Source organism: Emydura macquarii, unplaced genomic scaffold (assembly GCF_026122565.2).
Source record: "Emydura macquarii macquarii isolate MOO-44397 ecotype Brisbane River unplaced genomic scaffold, CSIRO-AGI_Emac_v2 contig_3603, whole genome shotgun sequence".
Lineage (NCBI taxonomy): Eukaryota > Metazoa > Chordata > Testudines > Chelidae > Emydura > Emydura macquarii.
In genome coordinates, this window is record NW_027133740.1 from 9,264,034 (window position 1) to 9,288,727 (window position 24,694).

General features: G+C 39.5%; 1 long non-coding RNA gene across 3 annotated transcripts in view; it reads right to left on the reverse strand.

Moving 5' to 3' along the window:
- LOC137145660 (uncharacterized) overlaps positions 1-24,360 on the reverse strand; it is a 43,547-nt gene extending 19,187 nt beyond the window's left edge. For 2 of the 3 annotated variants that reach the window (XR_010917706.1, XR_010917708.1), the window contains exon 1: positions 23,740-24,360. This is a non-coding gene — a long non-coding RNA (uncharacterized lncRNA). The remainder of the gene's footprint in view (positions 1-23,739) is intronic. The other variant, XR_010917707.1, reaches the window with a different exon arrangement.
- Between the last annotated feature and the right edge of the window lie 334 nt (positions 24,361-24,694).

Sequence of the window (24,694 nt, forward strand, 5' to 3'; positions counted from 1 at the left end):
GTTACACTCATGATAATACGGTAGTATTTTGGGGAAGCAGCTGTAGGACAGTGTAGTTATTTTTAAGAAGGTTGTTATTTTGAGAGAAGACATTTTAGACCATTGAAATAAACTGGAGTTGCCTTTTCACAACTCCTATGTTGTGCCCATATTGAACAATATACCCCAATAACTATTTATTTTAGTGGACTTATTCAAATGCATAGCTTTGCCATTGTACAAGGTGGTACATGGCATATTTTGAAACTTGATGCAGAGTCTGAGATACTACAAAAAGAGGCCTAAGTCTTCTACAATACCTTCTCAGGCCAGCTTGAAAATAGTGCTGTTGAAAATTCACACCTGATTCAGAGAATATAACATGAACAATTTTCATTTCAGACGATTTCTCTTTCCTCAAAGGTTTGTGAGTAAACAATAGCTGTTTGCAGCTGTAAATGATCTGCAAACAAGTTCTGTCCAGTTTCTATTTACATATTACCTTCATATTGAAATGAGCCCCACTCTTACTGGTCTTGAGTCAGCAGAGCATTTAAGCATGTGCCTATTCATCCTGCTGACTAGAGTTGGGATAACTTACCTACATAAAGTTAAACGTATGTTTATGTGTAGAGAGCTGGGTGAATTTTTCAGCGAATGGTAAATTTGCCAAAAAATGGATTTTTGGTGAAACCAAAACTATCTCCCACATTTAACCTGCATTTGACAATTAGTTTTGGCTGGAAAAAATAATTTTTGGAAGTGTTGAAACTAAACATTTCAACATTTGCAAAATGAACAGTTTCTAATTGGCAAGTCATTTTGAATCAACACTTTGTTTTGAGAATGTCAATTTGAATCAACATTTGAAATGTTTGGGTTAAACTAAACAAACATCAGCTTTTCATTTTGGCCAGGATAAAAAGTTTTGGTTTGTAAGTAACAGAATTTTTTCCCTGATTTTTCAGTTCGGTCACCAAACCAAAAAACCAAATTATTTACTGAAATCCACTTAACTGCTTTGTGGAAATTGAGCCACTGTCGTTCTAGTTGTTTTATCACATCTGTGGTACTGTTTGCTAAGGATGCGGTTGTAAACCCTTTCTTTATCTTGCAGTAATGCCCCAAAATGCCAAGTTGTGGGTTTCATGTGATTTACTGTGGCTTCAGTGAGACCTAAAGCCAACAGTAGCATTGGGGGCAGTATTGTTTTTTACATGAACCAATAATTCTTAATTCATGCAGTGTCTTCTTTAAGAAAGAATAACATGAGTTAACGCCTAATGAGAACAGGTCAAGAAAGCCGTCTGTTTTGTGAAAACAATGAATAGATAAATTATGTCCTTCACCAAGGGCTCATTCAGTTCAGAAGAAGGTTTACTCAAGCTTACGATCTAGGGCTTCGGTAAGAATTAAATCTTCCTTTACTGACAATAGTATTAAATAATCACTATGATATTCACAGTTGTTGAGAGAGAAATAGGCATGTTTTGGAAAACATGGCAAATCTGCATAGGTGCTAATTTCAAGAAGGATGAATGGTGCTGAGTTTTCTTGCTGTTTGTAAAATGCAGTTGTACTTTTAAAGTCTTATACCAGTATATTTTAAATATAATTTATATCAATTTCTTAGCCAATGGCCATTTTCCAAAGAATTATTAACACTATTTATAGTTGCATGAGAAGGCCACAATTTTAATTTAAATTAATGTGCTCATAGGTATTTGTAAAGGAAGTGTGAAGAATGCACTTTGCCAAGGACCAGATTCTATCATTTTTACACATGTAGAATAGCATCTTACTACTTGAACAGTCCATTTGAACTCGGGGGGTAGTAGAATCTAGCCCTTAGTGCATATGACCAGTAAATAAAGTCCAGGGACTGAATAGTCAAGTGCTTTGCCCAATATATTCAATTAGTCAATTATACTAAGAGAGGGCTAACACTATTCATTTAAACCCCAAAGACCATAGAAATTCACAGTTAAAAAACTAATAGAATTGGTATGAAATTTTAAAAAGCTTTTCTTTTTGCTCATCGCTAACCAACAAGAAACTCAGCTAAACATATTTTATTCCACGTCATCATAACCTATGTGCTGCAGAGTGTGGGGGATTTTAATGGTGTACTTAAATATCTGAAAAATAGGGGTCATAATGCAGAGTTGACTTATTGATAGCACAATAAGCTGGAAGGGTGAGCACCAGAATTGCATCTGAAGGTTCATAAATTATTTTCCCCGTTTTATCGTAATTTCAGTAGTGACTTTGGGTAATCTGTGCTCTCTTTTTTGCCACTTGGAGGAAACCTTATTCCACATGCATGTAAGGTCCGAGTTAATTAATTGCAGCATCCACTATTGCAGAACCTGACAAATACCCTTTTCACAGCTCCAGCAGAGGTTTCTGTCCTCTAAAATTATGGGAGTTTAATGGGCTGCTGTGCCCTCCAGCTTGTAACTAGGAACATGCTGTTCACTAACTGAAATGTACCCTGTGCAGAGGCCAGCATGAACACCAGGAACTCCTTCACTCCTGCTTATAACATCTAAGTAAGTGGTAAATAGGGATTGCGCTAGCCTTTCTGCAGGGATGAATTTCACCCAATTAAGTGTGATCATGCATAGAATAAGCAGTTCAATAAACCAAAGAATTTATACTTTCTTGAACCATGTAGTCACTGTTATTTATATGGCATATAATTAAACTCCTAGGGACACTTTTAACAGAAAGTACCTTGGTATCAGTCTTAGAGCCATAAATTTCCATCTCACCTAAAGGATGAGAGAGCTTCTTAAAATAAAAAAAAATAAATCAACCCCAGGAACTCAGGGTCACAATGGATAATCAGCTGAACATGAATGCCTAGTACAACACTGTGACCAGCTAATGAGATCCTTGTATACATAAACAGGGGAATATTGAGTGGGAGTAGAGAGAGTATGTTAATTCTGCATTTGGCACTGGTACAACCACTACTAGATTCATTGTCCAGTTCTGTTGTCCACAATTCAAGAAGACTGTTGAAAAATTGGAGGCGGTTCAGTGAAGAGCCATGAGAATGATCAAAAGATTGGAAAAACATGCCATAGTGAGACACTCAAGGAAATCAAATTACTTTGCTTATCAAAGTGAAGGTTAAGGGGTGACTCGATCACAGGCTAAAAGTACTTACATGGGGAACAGAAATTTGATAATAGAGTGTTCTTCAATTTAGCAGAGAAAAGATATAACAAGATCAACGGCTGTAAGTTGAAGCTAGACAAATTCAGATTAGAAATAAGGTGAAGCTTTTTAAAACAGTGATAGTAATTAAACATCAAAATGACTTACCACAGGTTGTAGTGGATTCTCTATCAAAGGCAGTTTTAAAATCCAGACAATGTTTTGTTCTAAATACACACTCCAGTTCTACCACAGCCAGTGAACTTGAGGCAGGAATTAATACACGGAAGTCTTATGGTCTATGTTATGTGGGAGGCCAGACTAGATGATCACATTGGTCTGTTCTGGCCTTAAACATCTATGATTCTATAAAGCTCAATGGAAATCACACTGCAGCACACATAGAATGTTAAGACTTCAGGACCAAGTCTCGGGAAATTGATTGTTCCTTGCCACATTTCCTTCAGGGACTCTGGTTTTGGTTAGTCTGTTTCAAGGGACTTTTTTTTTTTTTTTTTTTTTTTTTTTGGGTGCACACATGAAATGACCGTAAATATTTTGCAGTCTGAAAGTCACAACCAACTATTATGGAGTTACTCTACAGTGAAAACTTCTCTGTATTTTACATCTGAGGGTGTCTCTGCCCAACAAATACATTGTATTTTAACAAATGCATTTTATTTTAACTTGAGATTTAATCTAATACGAGTTTCAGAATAAATTAAACATGTCCTTTTGAAAGCAGATATCATGATGTTACCAGGATTGAAAATGAAACCTGATCTTTAAAAACAACCTCATCACAGCAGTACAGACTAGCCTCTGACAGGTTATGACAATCTTTGCTGCAAGTTTAAAATATTTGTGTGACAAAGGATCCAAAGAGAAGTTATTGCAAAAATGACCTTCACTGGATTTTTCAAGTCTGAGCATGTAAATTAGTTGACTGTGTATAAATAGAAAATCTTACTATTCTACTGCCAGGAAATATATTTATATTATTACAGCTGTAATATTTGTGTTGTGAAGGGAACTAGAGATCCTAAGCAGTATATCCACAGCAAGATAAAAATTTCCACTTATTATATAGGACACATCACCAGACTACACGTAGTTTTATTCAGAAGAAATTCAATAATTCTTGCTTTATATTTTGAATTATTCACTATTTTCTCAAATCATCATAAGCAATTTTAGGGCAACAAAAATAAAGGAGTCTGTTGTGTCTATTCAAAATGCATTTTATTGAAACATTATATATTATATATCAAGAGCGTTATCAGCTCTGTTATATTCATGTTAACAAGATTAGTGATGTACCATATTTTAATTTTTTTTAGCTGCAGAATGCAGTACAGCAAACAAGATATACATGTGTGTTAATGTTATAATGGATGACTCATTCAGGTATGATACCCTTAGTTTCCTACAATAATAAATACTTTACACTCAAAGCACCTTGTTTCTTTTGGGGCTCAGCGCTGGGGTCGAGAGGGAGCTCCACACGCATCTTGGACCCAGGCAGAGGCAACTCCTGCAACTTGTGGGGTGGACCCAACTTCCTGCTCTAGGCGTTGATGATGGAGGAACCTGAGTGGTTCTGTGGCCCTGTGCACCAGGTCAAAACGCCTGGAGCGAGGAACTGAGCCCAGCCCAGTGGGACAGAAGCCAGTAGAGCTGCTGCTGCTGCAGAATGAATCCCAGACACAAAAAATGTCATGAACAAACTGGAAAATCATGCCAGACGTTTTTTTTTTTCTCACCACAACAAACCTGCAGCCTTAATTATGAACCAGAGTTGAGAACAGAATCCAGATCCGACTCCAGTCCACCCACTGAACCCTGTTGTTTCATCTGAGAGAGACAAACAGTATAATTGCCAAGCATATCTATATATATAATAAAATATGATTTGCTGAAACCTTTGGGCCCCATTCTGAGCTCTCACTAGTTTTACGCCGTGCAGTTCCCTTGTCTTCCTTGGCATTACTCCTGATTTGCATATGTGCAAAGTCAGAACCAGGCCTGTCTCCTCCCGTAGTTCCTCAGCAACATTCCAACAGCCCCAGGGGGAGACTACCGGCACTAATGGAAAGCAGCATTTTTGGAATGTCGCCTTTCTCTGCAAACAATTCAATTATTTCTATCATGATTGCCATGTGTGACAACCAAGCACTTAGTACTGACAACAGAGAACGCCCAGAAAAAGCTCATGAAGCTCCCTTAAAATTTATCCAGGTGGACATTCCATGGAATTTCTGGACAAGGCTTGCTTTTAGTCAACTATCATTTAAAGAGAATAGCCCTAAAGAAGCAAGAATTGTTTAACTCCCAATATTTTCAGCTGGCTACAAGTTTAAATATGGTCTTGCGCACTGCACTCGGTTGCCTCAGGTTAGTCGTCTGAGACTGTAAACCTGTAACTTCTTGCATGCAGATGAACTGTTCCAGAGGAGTAGCCGTGTTAGTCTGTATACAGCAAAAATAATGGGAGTCCTGCAGCACTTTAAAGACTAACAAATTTAATTTCTGCAGGCATAAGCTTTAGTGGGCTGCAACCCACTTCGTCAGATGCAAGAAACAGAAATCAGATAGGGGGTATATATGTACAGCCCAGGGTAAGGAACAACAATGGGGAAGGTAGGTGTTAGCAAAGTCCATTCAGTTAGGGTAGATGAGGCCTATTCAGAACCATTGATTAGAAGGTGAGAATGTGTGAACAGTGACAATTACTTCTTGTAATGAGAGAACCATTCCAAGTCTCTATTCATTCAGTTTGATTGTGTCAAGTTTGCATATGAGTTCCAGCTCTGCAGTTTCTCGCTGAAGTCTGTTTTGGAAGGTTTTTTTTGTAGAGGTATGGCAACTTTCAAGTCAGCTACAGAGTGTCCTGGGAGATTGAAGTGCTCTCCGACTGGTTTATGGATGTTACCATTTTTTATGTCTGAGAACTATGGTGCTCTCACTACTGCAGGTTCAGGGCCTAAATCCATATTCAGGCACCTAAATAAGTGACCTGGGATGAAATCCTGGTTCCACTGAAGTTAATAGCAAAACTCCTATTGATTTAAATAAGCCAGGATGTCACCCCTAATATGGTCTGCATAGCCATTGTTAGTTACCTATTTCAAAGCCTTAAGGCTATCATGCTAATGCTACAGTTATTTTATTGGCAATGTTAGTGTTCACTTTTTCCACAGAATCTGCACCAGCATCAGTTTATACCATACATCAAGAACTAAAAATGACAAAATGGGGACATGAGAAGCCAAGTTTTTCAAAAATATGTGTCTACATTGTGTATGCAAAGTATATTTATGTGGGCATAGAAAAATAATTTTGCATGAAAAAATACATGGTTCAATGTGCAAAGTGAACATATGAGTAATTCACTTGCTTAGTACTGTATGTGTAATCACGTCTCCCTCTAGTGGCTACTTTGCCATAGGAATGTGGTTATAGGACTGAATTACTGAAGTTCAGTTGCCATTATGACTGTGGTGATGATGTATCTGGGCACATTTCAAAGCGCTTGTACACAGTCTCATCTGTATGCAAAATTACCTCTTTGTGCTCACATTTTGGATGTGTCACTTCCACATATATACTAATTGAAAAAAACTGGCCCCAAATTATTTAAGACTATCCCAGGAAACAAAACATTGTTGCCTACAGGATAACTTGACCAGTGCTATAGCTTTGTGCTAACTTGTGATGAATTTGAACTAACCATCATTATAAAGAAGACTATTATGGCACACGGTGTGTTGACTTTATCAGAAGTTTTAATATCTAGCACCACATTAGAAGCTGTGCACAAGTTCTGCTATTTAGGATCAACCGTAGCAGATAATTTATCACTAGGTGACAAGCTTAATTTTCTTATCAGAAAGGCAGCCACCACATTTAGCTAACTGATTAAGCACATGTGGGATAACTGAACACCAGAGTATGGCTGTGTTTTGAGCCCACTGCTGTGTGGTGGTGGAGACCTGGACCATCTACAGAAGGCATGAGGAAGACTAACCACCTTCCACACCTGTTGTCTTTGCAGTATTCTAAATATCAAGTGGGGGGGAAATTTCCTGACACTGAAGTATTTGAGAAAGGAAAATTATTAATTCCACTCACTATTCTCAAGCATAGATGTCTCCCTTGGTTTAGTTATCTGCATCCGATGGACAATGGATGCATTCCAAATGGCCTCTTGTGTACAGAACTTGAGGATGCTCTAAAGCCACTGGTCCAACCTAGGCTCAAGTTCAAGGACGTTTACATGAGGGACTACAAGCAACAGGTACTCTGTAGGGTTGTGCTGCACCAGGGAGTCAAAGAGTACATCTACACGCAAAAAAAACAAAACAAAATTGTGCAACGATTCTCAGAGCCCAGGTCAGCTGACTCGGGCTTGAGTGGCTAGTACCATAGGGCTACAGAATTGCCAACTCTCATGATTTTTGTCATGAGTCTCATGATAATTGTTGTTTCCTTGAAGCCCCAGCTCCTGAAGTCAAGTGGATATGTGATGATTTCAGCCTTCATTCTTAAAATAAAAATGAGTTTTTAGTCCTTGGGGCTGTTGAGAAAGCTTCAAAATGTGACCCCCAGTGCACTGTAAAGACTCTAAAAAGCAGAAGGCAAATAAAAAGAACACCAAATCTATTGTTTTTACATAATCTCATTACTTTAAAGCCAATCTCATGATTTTTGTTGAGTCTTACTCATGATTTTTGAACATTTGGGGTTGGCAATACAGTTTAAAGTAGAAGTGTAGACATTCCCGCTTGGGTCTTGCCAGGTTTCAGAGCCTGGACTCCAGCCTAAATGGGAATGTCTACACTGATATTTTTAGTCCCAAGGCGTGAGCCCAAGTCAGTTGACCTGGGCTCTGAAACATGCTGCTGTGGGCATTTTTTTTTTTTTTTTTTTGCATTGTAGATGTACCCAGAGAGACTGAGGAAAGCTGGCTGAGAAAGAGGAAAGCAAAGAGTGAAGAGAAAAGTGCCAGTAGACCTCAAGCGCTAGTGATGATCTGGATTCATCTTCTCGCCCTGCACCTTACGCCTGCACTATCTATGGCCTGGCTGGACTGGCATTCAAGAACTGGACCTTCTGCCCACTGCAGCATGACACACTCAACTCAACTGCCTTGGCGCTTGCACCACCATCTTTCAAGATGGATGGTTGCTATACATTCAATGTCATCAGTTACAATTCTGCTACTCGCCATCCTATGATAATTAAGGTTGAGTGTTTATCTGATGATCCGTTGTATTTCCTTTTTTACTGGAAATTTGTTTTGGAAATAAATACTCTAAGTGCTGGCTTTGGCTTTCTGGAAATGCATAACTCTTTGGGCCTGATCCGAAGTTTACAGAAGTTAAGGGAAAGAGTCCAAATGAGTTAAATGCCCTTAATGGCTACATGAGATTCTTTCCCTCTCCCCACCAGTTCATTTGTTCCTATGTTTGAAAATGGGCCTCTATAGTTGCCATCAGTCATTCTGAGTAGTGAATGCTTTGATTTTGCAGTTTTTGAGCAATGCATTAAATCATTATATAAAGCACAAAGCATAGGCAAATCTGTTTGGTTCTGTGGTTACTGACCCTTTATGATTTCCAGGTCTCATTGTAAAAGCACCTGTTTACGATGTTCTATTATTTTTAGGAACGATGCTCAGCTGTTCCAAGCGACAAGGATGAATGATTTTCTGAGTAGGCGGATACTGCTGCAAAATGAAAATGCTGATTTTTCAGTGAGAGCACAGCTGTCATAACTCTTATATATTGCTTCATTCTGTTCCAAGCATGAAAATGATTGTAAATGTAAATGTACTTGCTTCTGAAAAATTGCTGTCTGAGGACAGTCTTTTACAATGGCTAAGGCATTGGGACTGGGGACTCAGGAGATCTGGGCTCAATTCCAGCTGTACCAGAGATTGTGTCTGAGACCTTAAGCAAGTCACTAATCTCTGTGCCTCAGTTCCCCAACTGTAAAATGTAGTTAACTCTCTAGCTCTGTGTCTGCTTACTCTAGAAGCCCTTTAGGGAAAGTTCTGTCTTTAAACCTGTGTCTGTACAGAGTCTAGCACAAACCTCCCCTGAATTTTGTTGCTAATACAAATAATTGGTTATGCAAATTATAAATAAATTAAAACACTTTTATGCCAATGCAGAATTCTATATTCATGTTGATTATGTTGACCATTTTACAGTTGTCTGGGAGGCATAATAAGAAACTTAATTGCAATTTTAAGTACATTTTTTTAAAAGGCACTTTTCAGTACTAGCTGTAATGAGGCCTTATTTCTAGGGAATTTGGGAGGAACCATTTTACACATCGCCTTACTTAACAGCAATAACGAAGTCGTGGATGCGATTTTGGAGAAGGTGTCATCTTTAATTAATGAACCAATGACAACCATTTTGTACAGAGGTCCATAGCAGCAGTAAATTCTTCTCAGTTCACCAAAAATATAGCATTTTAATTGTCAAAATATCTTTGTATGGGCCTGTGAGTGCTCGTGAAAATTAACTTTCACGGACATTCTACAGAGACACAAATTATTCCATGAGCAGCAGCGAGTGTGGGTCCGAATCTAGATTCTTCACTGTAGAAAAGTCAATCCACAGACCTTTTGTGGCAGGAGCTGCAAAACAGTGTTCTGAGTCAGTGACTTGGGGGCTTCCACCCTGGTAAAAATTATTATTCATTGTAGCAGCACTGATCTGCAGAGGCATGAGACAGATTGCTAGTCAGAATGCAAACCATTCTACCATGTTAATGTGAGCCCATTTTAAGCCATATGTATGTTGATTTGTGATACAAATTTCCTTCAGAGCCAAACAATTCCTGGATGAGTTTAACATTTGAAATGGTCTCACACTGTACAATATAGTACAGTATGTGCTTAACTAATATTTACAACTAAAACCAACACACCTATGGAGGCCTCAAAGGCCTCCTGGTACTACTTTAAACTTACGCAGACTGTGAAAAAGAAGTGGATTATATCAGGGGACCTTCATCACATCTTCAGGGTTATATATTTAAGGCAATTCTGGCTACAATAAAAATTGCTATATTTAATAGTCGCTACTACCAAGGGGCTACGGTGAAACGTAGACATTATATAAGCAAAGCACGTTTCCACTTTAATTAGTTTTAAATAATCCATCCTGCTTGAATTTAAGGAGGAGATGACTGTTAGGGTAGACAGTTTAAGTGTGTCTTACGTGTCTGGACTTTTCAGACGAGCATGAAGGTACTTAAGGAGCTGTAAATATAATGCCAGTGTTGAGGTCACTGAAGCCCCAATCCTTTTGCCACTGAAGTCAACAGCAAAATTTCCATTGACTTCAGTGGTGTAGGATCAGGCCCCAGGAGTCTAGAGTAACCTAGGTGCTCAGATACGGTGGCAATGGGGTGGTATAAATAACTAGATAGATTCTGTTTCTGAATCTGCAACTGATTTGACGTTAGGCAGATCACTCAGTCTCTCTGTGCCTCAGTGCTCCATTTGTAACATAGACATAATAATGCTTAGCCACCTTCATAATGCTTTTTGAGAGCTATGCAATTCTTTGTGCCCAAATTTTTGCAAATGCATATCCTTACAGTCAGGTAATAAAGCAGACAGTCAGCAGACATAAATAGGTATCTGTGAAAAATAGTCATGCAAAATTGCATGCACCATTTTTTAAGCCAGGTTGATACTCTTGGAAAATTTGCAAATTAGTTTGTTTTACCGGCAGTGAAGGATTCCAAATTCCTTGCAGGTGAAACTGCTCTCCACATAGCAATACTCAAGCAAGATCTACCAGCTGTTAAAGAATTACTCAAACAGGTGCTGATGTTGCAAGGCAAGAGCCTCTGGTACTTTTTTTGTACCTGGAGAACTGTAAGAGCCTTATCTCATTCAAATGTTAACTTGTGGAGTAACTCAGGGACAAGTGGCTATTTTGCAGCTGAATACTCCTCATCTTGTACACAGAGACCCTAGTTTAGAAGTGTCTTCAGCTTCCTACAACATTTGTTATTCAGATGATTGCGTTTAGTTCATCAGTTTGTTTGCTATTTCACCCAGGGGAGTATCCACTGTCTTTTGCAGCATGTGTTGCAAATGAAGCAACACAATAAGCAAACTGCTTACTGAACACAATGTACCTTTGGAAGCATATGACTCCTTAGGTAGGTACTGTACCGAATATCACTTGGATTTCTTCCCCCCCCCCCAATGTGCCATGAATTCTTTGATTAAGACACTGTTACAATTAAACAGTGACTATCAAGACTGATAGACCTACACTTTTTTAAGACTATCAAACCTGTTTAGTTGTTAATTATTACAGTGCTCGCTAATGGAAGATACAAGGTAAAATGTTCAGAAGTTCAAATGGTTTAGGAGCCTAAGTCTCAATAAATGTAGTGAGTCCTAGACTCTTAAGTGTTTAAGGTCTGGTCTACACTAGTTAGGTATACACAAGGCAGCTTACATTGATCTAATTATGGACATGTCTATACTAAAATTTCCATTCCTCCCAATGTAACTGCCCTGCTATATCGACTTAATAACTCCACCTCCATAAGAGACATAGCGTCAATGTCTACGTAGTTATGTCAACACAGTGTCAGTATAGACACTGCGTTGCTTACGTCGACTGTTATTGGCTTTCAGAAGCCGTCCCACAATGCCCCACTCTGAAAATACAATCAATACAAGTGCTCCGAGTGAGGACATGCACCACCGACACAAGAAGCAAAGTGTAGATACGCACAAGATGTAATTAGTGCAGCAGCTGTATGACAACGTAAATTAGGTCGACTTAATTTTGTAGTGCAGTTGTGCCCTAATTCACTTTTTGAAATTGAGACTTAGGAGTGAAGTTGACCTCTAGGGGAGCCACACTGAAATAGCTTGAACAGGGCAAATCTGCAAAGAATGGGGGAGGGAAAGCCCTAAATCCCGGTGGTTTTTCTTCCATAAGATACCAAGCCAGCAAGAAACCGTTTCTACAGCATCTTACTGGTCACTTAGAAATCAAAACAGCAGTTCCCTTGAAACAATCCAGCCTTAGGCTCTCACCCAGACAGCCAAGTCAAACATGTAGATTACTGCAAGTCTTTACCCATCATATGTAAAAAAAGTTCTACCAACCCCAAAGGTCAGGACACATTACCAAAAAAGTCAATGAATAGTTCAGATCTTACCCAAATATACACTTAAAGCCAATACTTATTCTCTAAACTAATATTTATTTTTTTAAAAAGGAAAGGGAGCAATGATTAAAAGATCATTATACATAGACAGATAAAAATAAAGTTCATAAGTCAGTTTCAAAATAGAGATGATAACTGAGTTGCAAAGGAAATTACCCAAACAGCTTGGGGGTTATCAGTCATTGTTTAGAGCTTCTTTGTTAGAAATTCAGTCCAGAGAAGTGAAGTCTAAATAGTTCATATACAGAGTCTGAATAATTTCTTCCATGAGAAATAGCAGGGTGGACCAGAACATGTTGGGATCCCAATCTTGAGATCCAATCTTCCCCTGGGTGAAGCTTGGACAGATTTGATATAAAAAGAATCAGGCCTGAAGCTTCCTTTATAGTTCAAGTAAGATGGGCGCTTGCAGGTAACTCCATCCATGGGCTTTGATGAAAGCGAGCCGACAGTTTGATCTTGGGTCCTTTCTCAGGGTCCATGGCCTTTAAACTATTAAGATGGTTCACAGATATTTCCTTGAGTGCAGAATAGTAATGCATATTGTCCTTTGAAGTAAAACCTTCATTACCTGGACACACATTGATAATTAGCTGCATTAGCACAGTTAATAGACAGTTTACTTAAACCTCAAAGAGAAATACAGGCAAATGATGTTATTACACCAAAAGTTCATCTAGATGTTAATATTCCCTTTTGATCTCTTAATCAATAGAACAGTAATAGACAGGAAAGCAGTTTATCTACATTGTTAACCTTAACAAGATATATGTAAACAACATCAAATAAATACCAACAGTACACTTGCATATCAAAGCTCCAGTCTACTTAAAAGGAAAGGCCCTCATTACTATTTTCATTTTCCTTTAATATGTCTTTAAAGGTCAGATTTGAGCCATGCAGATTGCAAAGTGTCTGGCCCAACATTACAGGAGCCTAATTCACTTGGGCAGTTTTGAAAATGTTCCCCATAAACCCCAACACAGAGACTTGTCTTTGCCCTAAGTGCCAACTGGAGAATCATGCTTAGATCAAAGAGTCCTGACTTTTTAGAGAAGAATCCAGGTCTATTCCCATGCCACGTGTGTGAGTTAGTTTATGACCATATACAGTGCTACTGTATGTAAACAGCTGAGGATTTGTGTTACAATTTGATTACATTTAAACAGGAGTAAAAAACGCTGACATTCCTGACTCTATCCTGCTCCATTCCAATGTGATGGGCTGTGTCAACCCCAGGTAATTTTCAGCCCAGAACCAGTATTTAGTGTTAGTACAACACTTCAGTGGTATAGGACACAGTCTCCAGTTTGGGTCTCAGCACATTTTAAGCTTCATAAACGTCTAGTTCCCTCTTTTCACACACACCCAAAAATCACCTTTGCAAAAAAATATTCACAAAGTGCCTAATCTGCTGCACTTACTCAAGCAGAGTAATACCTCACTCCATGAGTAGACACATTGATTTTGATACTCCACTACTCAGGAACTTATCTACTTGAGTAAACAGGCCCCAATTTTGAAAAGAAAGTGCTACTTATTTGCACATTGGAATGATTTTTTTCCCCTTTGCTATTGTTTCCTGAGGCACTTTTGGATGAAAGCCAAAATAGCAGCCAGTTCTAATTTCCACAAGATTCTGTAGAGCACACCCTGCATGTCTCTGTTTACAGATCATTCAGCCACTAATTAACACTCCTCTGTACTGGCATTCAATACCTTTGTGAATTGCACGCCTGGCAGGAACAGCAGAATTTATAACATGACAGAGTTCAGCCTTATATTAAAAAACCCATGCACCATAACTCCGTGCATGCATATCATGAAGACACTGAGAAACAAAGAGCCCAATCCTTCGAGGTGCTGCTGAGAGAGCGGACTCCCTTTTTCCTTCTGATTTCACAAAGAGCTGAGGGCATCCAGCATTTGTAGCACTGGGTTCAACATGTCTACTTGCATATCCTATAACTCATCCACCCTAGATGAGAACGGCTAAGTATGTTAATGCTCTGTGATACAACATATGGATGGAATTCTGAAAGGCTGACTGCTATAAATTACAGGTGTTCAGTCCCTCATAGGATTTGGTCCTATCTTTTGTATGATTTATTCACATTAGCATCAGTCTATTGTCCCTGTACAATGTTCCCCAGAAACGACAGCTGTATTCACCCCAGTAATTTGTTTTAACAGGTTATAAACACGTTACCTGTCAAATCAGTGAAAACAAAAAGTAATTGCATACGTAACAAAAGGATTAAGTAGAAAAAGACTTCTACAGCAGGATTTTAAGACTGTATTAGGAATAGTGGATTGCCTTGCCAGTCCTTTCTAACCAACAGTGTTACCAGAAGTAAAAGAATCTTAGTGACATCTGGTATAAACCACTAAATATGTTTTGTTTTGGGCTTTTTTTTGTGACCCCCAAAGTGTTGTTTCCACGTGCTCATGTAGTCTCATTAGCAATTTACTGTCATTAATTAGCCACTAGTTTTATAGCTCTTCAGATCCTAGAATGTGATTTAGCTCCCTTGTGACTTTTTAAATAATACATCAAGAGTAAAAGGGAAATGGTTTTAAGCTTCATCAAAAACAAACAACCAAAAAGCCAGTAATTAAAATATAACTAATAAAAGATACAGAGCAACCATAGTCATTGGTAACTGGGGCCTGAGCCAAAGCCCATTGACAATAATGGAAAGAGTCCTCTTAAGAGAGGAAGGAGGTCCAGTGGTTAGCACATTATCCTAGTACTACCTGGGATCCAGTCTCAGCTCTGACACAAACTTCCTGTGTGACCTTTGGCAAGTCACTTTGTCTCTCTGGGCCTTAGGTCCTTGTCTCTAAATGGGCATAATAGCATTTACCTCCCTCACAGGGGTATTGTGAAGAAAAATACATTAAAGACTGTGAGGCACTCAGATGCTATGGTGATGGAGGCCATATAAATAGCTTAGATAGATTGACCTCAATGGGATTTGTCTTAAGTCCTCAGGTACTACAGTGATGGATGTTTCTAATACACCCAAAACAAGTAGGGCTGAATTCTGCCCTGAAACTCTCTGCAATTCCACTGAAGTCAGTGGGTTTAAATCAGGGTGGAATGTGACCAACAGATAGACTCTTGCTTTCTTTTATGGCTACACAAAGGAAAGTTTCTCTCTGCTGCCCTGTAAGAGTCTTGTCAACTCACATCTGGGGTTAACTGGCTACTCAATTCGTATCACTTAGTCTCCATGAAATCCACCCATTGCTGTAAAAAAGGGTGCACAAAGCTAGACACTGTGCTGTCAGATTGCATGGAGCATTCATCTTTTAACATGGCAGCCGTGCACAATAGACTAGTGCGTCATCTCATCACAATGAGAGAGCTTGAAGCAGCCAGACATCACACTGGTAATGCAGGTGTCAACAGTCCCTGACATTGATGTGGTTTCTACACTGTCCCTCCAAAGACTGGATTTTGCCATACACTGCTGTGTATTTCTCTGCTGTCTTAAAAGTCAAAACTTGCAGACTGTAGTAGGATACAGAAAGCTTCAAAGGCACCATTCTGTTGCACAGGGCTTCTGAGCCAAGCAGTGGTCATGTAGGAAGACTCGACTCCCTCTTCCTTCCACAGAGCAGCGTTTTAGAGGTGGCTCTCTCCATAACGCTGCGAAGGGAATTTGGGAACGCGTCAAGGTGGGCAAAGACATAGGCAGGCACACAGCCAGTGTATTTGTGACTGCATGGATCTGCTGACCTCAAGAGGAGAAAGGGCTCTGGATGTTATTGCAGCCCATGCACTAGTTACTATGGAATGGCTTTACTATGTTATGTGACCTTGGGCATACTTTAATGTCATAGTGTGTAAGGCCAGAAGGCACTACTAAGTCATCTGGTTAGACCTCCTGTATGTCACAGGACACTAAACTCCACCCAGCACCCACTCACAGGCAGAGAACAGGCAGGACTGAGTGACACCAATGGCCAATGCACCTGCAATGGCAGGGAATTAAGTGAGATATACCCGGAAGATCTTAGCAAGCAAACTGAGGATTGGCAAGTCCATTTCTCCAGCATTCTTAAAGAACCCCTGTTCTATGATTGGTAACCTCATATCAGGATTTGACCCTAAGTCTAGTCATGTGAGTAGCATTACAATATTTGAAATCAGAGTTCATCATAAGTGCATACTTGGCACTGGACTTGCCATGGGCATGCACCCCTCCCCTCCCCAAATCTCCATGTGTCCCTGCGGCCCAGGGAGGGAGGAAGTAGCAGGGTGGCTGGCTGCCAGCCGAGCTCCTCCTTATCCCACCCCTACAGCTGCAGCCTGCTGCTGCTTCTTTCCTGTGCTAGAGTCCCAGCGCTCCTGCTGGTTTGGAGATTACCTGCTGAGATGTGTTAGGGGTGGAGACAGAGGCAGCATGTGAGACTTCAGCAGCATGACTCCCGAGGCATCCCAAGAAATCCGGGACAGGAGGAGGGTTCCCACAAACCTCTCATTTGTGTGTGTTTAACATGCCCCTCCCAAAGTATTCAAACTGAAATTCCTGCACTCACACCTGGTACTTCCTGACATTGTTTGCAAACAGGAGATTATTGGGGGCTGTTACCATAACAGTGAACTGTTTAGAAAGTGTATCTTGTGCTGTTTATAAACATAAATCCTATTTGTCAGGCCAGGAAAAATAAATAGCTTTGAAGATTTTTTCACCTATAAGGTTGATGTGAACATCATTGACACTTATGATTTATATTTTTCCATGGGGTTGCTGGTGGAATTGCAGTACACTTATGCTTGCATCCTCCTATATTTTTCCTGGTCATTCCAAATTTTGCTGTCTCTTACGGGAGTGCAACAACTCTGGTTTTAAATCATTCAAGGTTTTACATCCCTATTCAGAGGTTTCAGTCCTCTCTTGTTACTATCACATGCTATTAGAATTGTCATGCTTTTCAAAACAAACTATATAGTCATTTTAGTTATTCCATTCATGCGTCTTCATAAAAAACAGTTGAAAATATTATTCAATCCCCTGGAGAAAGATGTCACATGAAGTTGCCTTTGTTTCTGGAGAAAATTCTTTCCAGCATGTTATTCTCCATAAGTTTGCTAGCACTCTCCCTCTCTTTACTTCACTAACAACTCCTAAGTGCAAACAGAGTACTTCCTCATAGGAAACACCATGCTCCATATACTGGGGTTTCAGCCAGATAAAGAGCTTGCCTGTTGCATGTATGACTTGATCACAACTCTCAAAAACATTCCCGGATGGTGGAAAGCCTCCCAAATAATGAAGGACTGACCCCATTCAAGATTGCAGCACGTGAGGGGGAAACAGGAGAGAATGTGACTTCAGCCAGTCATTTTTGTATATTATTCTCTACATTGTGCTTATTAACATTGTGTTTTATGCTATTTCCTGAGCATTGATAACTGGACATCTTTTTCTTCTTTAAGGGATTGTTATTTACATTTTTTATTGATGTCGCCACTAAGATCAGGGCCCAATTGTGCCAGGTGCTGGACGGTCATACAGTACAAGACATTCCAAAGAGCTTTGAGTCTAAACAGACAAGACAGGCAACAGAAGTGTTATATCTACTTTACTGTTGAGAAACTGAGGCACAAAGAGATAAAGTGGCTTGCCCAAGGTCAGACAGAAAATCTCTGGCAGAGCTGGGAACTGAAATGAGATCTCCTGAATCCCAGTCCAGTGTCTTAACAACCAAACTAGAAAAATACAACATTACCTGGTTGTTTTGGTGTTGTAGTTAACGATTAACACATGGCAGTCAGCAAATGACACCGGCACAATATACCACAGGAGAAAACCAATGCGTACTTTAGAGTTGAGCTTTGGTGACTATGCTACACACCTTTGAGGGGTAGGAGAGTAGAGTTTGAGGGGAAGTAAATATGCAAGATCTGCTGCAAACATCAGTTGCTTTGCTGCACTAACAACTTTTTGGAAGAACAAGTTTCTTCAGTTGGATGCCAAAAACCATAAATTCTCTCTCTTTAGATTACAAATACTTTGTTTTGTTGTGCTGTTTATTTAGAAAGTTTAGTACCATCCTCCAAATTTATTGATAGTATAACGCATGCAGGGACTCTACAGAAATTAACAGTTTACATTGGCTGCACCTAGAAATAAAAGTGAGATGGACTATAAATGACAATACTAAAAAAACCCATACAAATCCTGAGTTAAGGGAGAAAAAAATAGACTCCAATTTAAGATCTGTCATCTCCCCTCAGCATGAAGCAAGCAAAACAGACGTTGCAGGCAAAATAATCAACGCTTTCCACTACATGGCTCAATGCCTGCCCTGTGCTGAGACAAGCTCAAAAGCACCCACCCTTCCCTCCAGCTGAGTTCTTAATCTCCCTCTCCTTAACTCCCCTTCATCCCCTGTCCAGGCTCCTCCCTCCAGCTGTCAAACTTCTCCCACCACCCATGTTCCAGACAAACAGTTCAATTCACTTCTATTGACAAACCCTTCAACAGTCTTCCTGCTCTCACAACTGTCCTGTCTGGACACTGTTTTCCTCGTTCCCTTCCAAAATATGCTTGCATCTGGGTTTCCCAGCCCATGTAACACACTAAGTCCAGGTCTACACTGAAGAGTTTTGCCGACCAAAGTCAGTTTTGTCTTAGTTACCAGGGGAATTGGAGCAGCTGTCTAAGGGCTAACAGATGTATTTCTTCAAGAGGTAAATTTGCTTTACTGGATATTACTACAAGTTCACTCTTTCAAGAGGTTTACTTTCTTATTACATACACTGAAACCTGTCTTCAGCAGCCAGCCAAGAGACAGATGCCTTAACTAAAGGACAAATAAAAGAGCAATGGAAAACATGAGACTACTTTACAGTGGTTGTTTAAGACTGGGGTTGCCTGCTGGGGTGGCTCCTTAGTGCAGGCTTCACTGCCCTTGAAACGCCATAGCAGTATTGCTCTATGTAATTTGATTTGTTACAAGAAGTGGGGGTTTTGTGTTTTATTTTTAGTGAGCTTCCTGGGTATCTCATTATTTAACAGGATTCTTTGCTTTACTGTGGAAGAGTAATGAAACAATGAATGCTGAATTGCTTAACATTAGGGGAACCTGAAGTCTCTGTTTATATTACAGATGTTTAACTACCTTGTTGAAAAGCAAAACAAAGTATACTGCGGACTATGGGGAGCTTTTCTTACTATATATATGACCTGAACCATATCAACAGTTGGGCAGATGAAAAATTGATACGGGACATTATCACTTCCAGTAAAAATCTTCAAGTAAATATTTTCAGGTGTAAAGTTTCTTTATGGCTTGCCAACTGATTCCTAAGCAAAATGTAGTGTGCAAGGAATTTGCCATTTCTTGGACATTATTGCTTATATACTGATCTCTAACTGTAACAGAGTTAAACTACACTCTGTACAGTTTACCTTCCTAGAGATTCATTAATATCAAAGGATCCCTAGTTTCCCCCAGGGTAAACCCATATTACTGAGGATACCGACTGTTGAATGATTACCAGGTTCCTAAACTTGTTGATGCCACAAGGTGAGGGAATTGTTGGATGAGAAATGGGGATCCTTTGGGTATAGCATTTCCTGATCTGGATGTTCAGCTACATCCTCTCCATTGCAATATTTACTGTGAGTTGTCTGCACTGATCACTAAAATTGATTTCACCAAGAGTCAGAAAACATCACCTGCGGGAACAGTATCATGCTATGTGTAGGCTTTAATCCCCATGGAAAATTGACATGGAAACTGGGACTCTTATGGTCTGAAAGACAGCTCACCCTCTATGGCTTTATTTAAGCTGACAAGGGGGCAGGAAAGCTGAAAGTCAAGAATTGTAGGGACAGGCTGGTAAAACAAAGGCAATGGATATGGATTAACTGCCTGATTTCCTGTAGTGCTGAGCTCCTGCAGCCAGAGCCGTCCCTAGGGTACAGCGAATTGGGGCGACCGCCCCGGGCCCCGCACTTTGAGGGACCCCACGCTTCAACATCACGGTGTCAGATGTAATACTTCGCACGCACCCATCAGAGTGTGCGTGTGTATTGCGAATATGTACTTACATTAAAAAAAATCCACTGAAGTCAGTGAGACCATAGGAACCTGGGAATTGAAGTCTTTAGCTTTCCACAGAATCGCACTCAATGTGGGGACAGAACCAGAAGCCAGGGTGGGGGTGACCTTGGCTTTGAATGGGTGCAACCTTTTGTTTCCGGTTTAGTTTGAAGGCGTCGGTTCAATTAACATGAAGGAGAGGCCCTATTGTTATTTAGAATACAATGGCTACCACTAGCAGAGACAGAGACAAATGGAGAAAATATTGTGATCGGTGAGTTGTTTTTTTTAATTATGTGAACTTCATTATAATTCTATATAAGATTGGAAGTACAATATACTATAACTACATTGTAATTATACAGCTGGGAGCTATCAATATTTAACCTGTAAGTTGCAGCTGCCCTTGATGTTCTTTATAACCAGATTTCACCTGTATAAAAACTTTAAGGGGGACCCACATGGTGTGATTTGCCCTGCATCCCCCCTAGGGACAGCCCTGCAGCTGTCATTGACTGTATCAGGATTTTTTGGATCCTACAAAGAGTTGAGCACCCTCAGTTCCCCCCAATTTCAGTGAGAGCTGCAGCTCTCGAGAGCGGACATACCTTGCCAGATCTGGTCTGCAAGTCCCAGGAAAAATCTTTCCAGTTAAAAATTACAGTAATTTAAAAAACCCCAAACTAATGTGGTGATGTTATTCTTTAAGGACTCATATGCAATGAAGGAGGATTTCTTAAGACTGTCAGGGGAGTTAATTACAAATCTCAGAGCCACCATAATACATTTCAGGGAGGTACACTTTGTGCAATGGAAAAAGTCACTGTAAAGAGGAGAAAGATCTCTTTAAACTGTTGACCGTTGCCAAATGTTCTAAGTAGATCTCTCAGGCATGTTCCGTGCCGCAAATTACAGCAGGTATGGACTGACTCTCCACAGATTTCACTGGAAAATCAGTAGAACGCATCAGCACAGTAAATGGAGTAGAGGGGCGTTAAACAAGGGACTAAGCTGATTGAGCTGCTGCTTAATGAGTGTTTGCCATTTCATGTTTCATCTATTTTCTAGATTCCTTTTCTCATGAAAATAGGACCAAAATGCAACACTGGAAATGCATCTGGAGGGAGAGCTTTCCCTTTATTAATGTGATTCCTTTCCAGTAGTGATTATGTATGATCTACTGGGAGATAGTAGGTCCTAATGGACCAAACACAAAACTAGGAACATCTGAGTTCTAATTTTGGTTCTGCTAGTAACTCAAGACTATGTGGTCTTCAACAAGTCATTTGGGATCTAATTTTCAAAAGTGACTAAGTAATTGTGCTTTGAAGATGTAATGAAGGACATTTATGCTTAAAAACAAAAATTAAAAGCACAATTGTTTAAAAAATTAAAATGCAGAACAGTCCGGTCAAGTCAGAAGAAAATTGAGTGGAGAAAATTCCTGTTTTGACCTCCTGGAGAAGGACTAGATAATACAGAAGTAACTAAATGCAATTCTTTGGTATCTCTAATATCTCTATTTCTATGAGAAAGGCATTTCTATAACCAAGATAACTAGACAAATTCATTCCTGGTGAAACTTGATCAGATGAAAGGAAGCTAACAGAGTTAGAACAGAGGTGAATGTAGCCTATTACGCCCAGACAAGAGCATCTAAAATGTTTCCAAATGATTGTGGCTTTCATTATGAGATGACATTTTAAAAAGTTAAACAATAAAAACCCAGATAAGGACAATATTTGCAAGACAAGAGATTTGTAAGGTCTTGGCATTTGAAATGAAGGCATTTATGTTATAGAAAAATTCCTTCAAGTAAGTAAAAACCAACAACAGCAACAGTCAGAATGGTAAAAAAAAAAAAAAAAAAAAAAAAAAAAAAAAAGTTGCAAATCACAGCCAGGTTATTGATGTAGTTTAGTACAGAGTTTTTCTGTGAAGCCTATATTATTATTGCAAAGTCCCAGGTACATTGCCATTCAACAATATATTTATTTTTCTAGGATGATCTATTCCATTTTAATTTTTGTGGCAATTATACTGCAGATCATTGGCCATGATTTGGAAGCTGTCTCTATTACTCTAACTACTGGATGGCACAATTCAATCTATTTTGCCAGAGGATTTAAATTGCTGGGGCAGTTTTCAGTTATGACACAGAGGGTAAAGATCATACATTGGACATGCCACTAACACTGTCTAAAATGGGTGTTCTTTTTATTAGTAACATTTAATCCTTCTGTTATAGACATTGACAAACAAGAAGAGACTCTGCAGTGACTCTAGCTAGGATAAAAATTAATGGAGTTATTAATCCTCATATTTCAGGAATAAATTGTATAGAAGTTAAGGGGTCTGACAGGCTTTCCTTTCCCCTGTGCTAAGGGTACACAACCAGTACATATGTGAATTCTGAGTGTTAGTCTTTTTCTTCAAAAGAAGGCTTTGCTCTGCTGTAAACGATAGAATACTGGGCTAGGTGGATGTTGTGTTTGAAGTTAAAATATTTGTCTGTCAAGGTAAATGAGAAAAAACACTTTCTTTTAGCACAAGAGATGAATTATAACAATTAAAACTGCACAAGCAAGTTGGAGAAAGAAAAATTAGTATAGTATAGACCAGCTGGAACTTCATTCCCACCTGAAATTTGAAGCAGAACATCAATCTACATCATCAGATCAAACTCCCATTGACTATTCCCAGAAAACATTGGGAACAACTGGCTTTGCAAATTAACCTCTTGAATCATGGCTACCACATGTGATTCTCAAACACAAAGAGCAACCATGTAGTTTCAGTCCAAGACGACTTGTTTTTTTAGATTAAGGAAAACAGGAACAACATACCCAGAACCACAAGAAGTAAAAGCTGCATGAGAGAGTACAGGGTGAATACATTTCTACAGCTGCAGCAACTCTGAGATCACAGTGGCCGCTTGCTTCAGAATCTTTAGAGATTTAAAAGGCACAATATGCAGAAAACAAAAGACATACCCGTTACATAGCTGAAAATACACTTCAGTGACCAAATGTGTGTTCCAGCATGGCAACCTATGTTGCTAAGTACTTCAGTCGACCAGTATTTCAGACACTACAGGCAGGCAAAAGTTATGAAATATTTTTACCAAAAGCCTATTTAAAGTGATATTTCAATTCACTTTACTATTTTGCTAATTACTAATAAACAGTTTCTTCTGTATTTAAGAAAAGGACTTATTTTTTGGTTAGTTTTCTTCAGGAAGGTCATATTTAATGAATATTTACACCACAAATTCAGTAACAGATTCAAGAGTTTGTAATAGGGTTGATTTACCTTGTCTGGCGTCCGATCACCAGTCTCCCTCTGACTGGTAGGGTGAGTTGAAGATTCAACGAGTTGTGATTTATCACTCCAGGCTAACAATAAGCCTTTGTCTTCTGAAGCAATCAAAGGAGTCCAAAATCAAAACCAAATCTGGCCCTCTTCCATGCTCCCCAATTTCAATAGCCCTTCATTCACTATCCCCACAGGCTTAATAATCCTTTCTACTTGGTGAAGGGTTCCACATCACCTCTCTAGGTGGTGTCATAGAGGAGGCCAGGCCCTCCCTTTCCTACAGATGTCTCTGGAGCCCTACCTTGCAGTTAGTGGTCAGCTCTCAACACACACTGACTTGGTTCATTCTTTCCCAGGACCAGTTCCCATACTGCCTGTTGCTGGTTAGGCCTGCCTTTCTTCTCTTTTCTGACTTCATTCATACAGTCCTTCCTGGGCTTCATCGGCTCAGCCCCCTAGGGAGCCACTACTAATCCTCCCTCTGACCCCAGTTCTTAGAGCATCAGCTAGCAGCCCTCCCTACAATAGACAGGCTGCCTCATTTCCCAGCAGGCCTAGTTCTAATTCACCTCTCATGAAATACCAGGGGGATGGAAGATCCAGACATAAGTAAGCACTAGAACCTGAACCCCTTAAAAACCCAGCTCACCCAGTGACAGACAGGGCTATTAGCACAAATATTGACTCATACCATTCGAAAAGAACCAGGCACAAGAAGATATCATAAAGGAGACAACTCCTGCTTATACACTGATATGTTGGTAATCAGTAGTGGTAACTGATTTTTATATTATCATTTTGATTGTAGTTATTTTTGTCAAAGCACACAGCTTTCTTAGTGCATGGCTGTCTACACATGTACTAGTTACTTTATTAAAAATTAAAGTTATTTGATATCTGTGTTTTTCATTATTTTGCTTTATTAGCTGCTCTGTTATGTTTAGTTTGTAAA